At 36.7% G+C, this 2,175-nt stretch overlaps 1 pseudogene; it reads right to left on the reverse strand.

The window, feature by feature from the left end:
- LOC107758023 (sodium/iodide cotransporter-like) overlaps positions 1-457 on the reverse strand; it is a 9,170-nt pseudogene extending 8,713 nt beyond the window's left edge.
- Between the last annotated feature and the right edge of the window lie 1,718 nt (positions 458-2,175).

Consider the following 2,175-nt stretch of genomic DNA (forward strand, 5'->3'; position numbering starts at 1 on the left):
TGTGTGTGTGTGTGTGTGTGTGTGTGTATGTATGCAAGGATTTAATTTATATCAAACTATCACTAGCAAAACTACTACAAGAAAGAAATGGACAAAATCCTGACCTGACTTGAGCTGGTGATTTTGAGACGATAAAACACAGGAACAAACAGAACTGCAGCAATGAGGGAGTTGAGCGCTTGTCCCAGGCACATATAGAGGAACTTAAAGCCATATAAATATGCCTCTGATGGCACACCGAGCACTTGGACAGCTGACATAAAGCTGGCACAGAGCGACAGTCCAACGGGCACAGCAGAGAAACTCCTTCCCCCGTGAAGAAGTTGTCCACGTTAGAGCGATCCGGGGTCTTCCTCAGAGACTGGAATAGCCCGATGGCCACCGACACCCCCAGCATAGCAGCAAATACTGCATAGTCCACCAAAGTGAAGCCCAGTGTGTCAGAGTCTGAAGCCATAGTGCTGTCTGTTCAGACTCAGAAGTCAGAGTCTAAATGAGTGGAGTCCTTCTATTCAAGAAGCTTTCAGCTGTAACAACAAACCCAGAAATCACAATGCATTCTCAGGCAGCCCCCTGTTATGTTCTCTTGACTTTCAAACACTGGGGCTCATGCAGTGCACAGTGTCATTTAAGGTAAGAGCAGATGAATTGATTGAGTACAAAATAAGATATAGCAATTTACCGGTATATCTTTTGCACAATATTTAAATATTAAACAAAATAACAGCCTACATTTAACCAAAACAAAAACCTGGAAAAAAGCGTTTATGAGTGTTTGGAAAGACCAAATTCCACAGGCCAACACATGATCAAATCATACAGGACAGAAAACTGAATTGGTTTAAAGATATGGTCACTATCACTGACCAGTGTGGAAAGTGAGTGAGCATTATTTCAAGTAGACTTGGATTTATTTTCCTGGGCTGATAATTTGGATAATCGAAGACTGTCTAATGGGAGGGGAATTAGGAAATAATGTAATACAGTATAACCAGGGCCGCATTAAGACCGCACTGGGCCCCGGGGCTATGACTTACTGCAGGGCCCCCCATCACAATAATGATATATATATATATATAGGGTACATTGACATAGCAGAGGTGGAGTCATTCGACACCACAGATTCTTGTAATTGTTTTATAGCCTATATACTGTATATATATATATATATATATATATATATATATATATATATACAGGGGTGCACATAAGTTTTTTAGTCTGTTTCTCATAAGAGCACCTGGAGATTAGGTTTGGTGCTCACACTACACAGTGTAAAAAAAATATTAATAATAGTAATAACAATATTATTGACATAACATAACATATTAACATAAAATAATAAACAAAATAATAAAGTGTGGTAATACTATTAGCTATATTTTAAAATAAAAAGTGAGTATTAAATAAAAATACAATTATTTATTTTTATAACACAAAATGGCTAAAGAAGCAATTAAAATGGATAATAGCGTAGCAGTCACTATAAGCAGGGCAGAAGGAAAGTCTGTGATTAAGCAAGTATGTAGGAGTAAATGGCAGAACTACTGGAACTCATGTAAAAAAAAAAAGGAAGACATTTTTATAGAATACAAAGTAACATAAAACAAGGTAAAATTAATCATTATATAAATAGGAAGGACTTTATTATATATACAAGATTAAGAATGGGTCATACTAATCTTAATGCAACACTTCATATTATCGGAAAACATCATTCTGGTTTATGTAATGTATGTCAGGAAATGGAAACGGTTGAGCATGTTTTGATTAGACGTAAAAAATATGAACAGGAAAGAACTGAACTTATGAGATATGCAAGCTTTGGGTATTATGGAATTTACCTTATATAATATTTTAAAGGCAGGAGTAGAATTTAATAAAATAAGTATAGCGTTAATGAAGTTCTTGAGAAATAGCGGTCTAAAGAACAGAATATAGAAAATCTTCCTTGTGTTCCATCTTCGTCACACTCCAGTACAGTAGGTGGCGGTATGCACTTTTCCAGTTGGTTTGCAACCCGCCAATAAACTCACAGAAGAAGAAGAAGAAGCGGAGCAGAGCAGGACAGGTGCGCTGAGCAGACACGCAGAACACGAACTAATGCTCATTATAGCTGATCTTAAGTATTTACCGTGGCATATGTTAATGTTATATTGAGTAATTCACGGCTAA

Source organism: Sinocyclocheilus rhinocerous, unplaced genomic scaffold (genome assembly GCF_001515625.1).
Source record: "Sinocyclocheilus rhinocerous isolate Xijiao unplaced genomic scaffold, SAMN03320098_v1.1 scaffold1314, whole genome shotgun sequence".
Classification (NCBI taxonomy): domain Eukaryota; kingdom Metazoa; phylum Chordata; class Actinopteri; order Cypriniformes; family Cyprinidae; genus Sinocyclocheilus; species Sinocyclocheilus rhinocerous.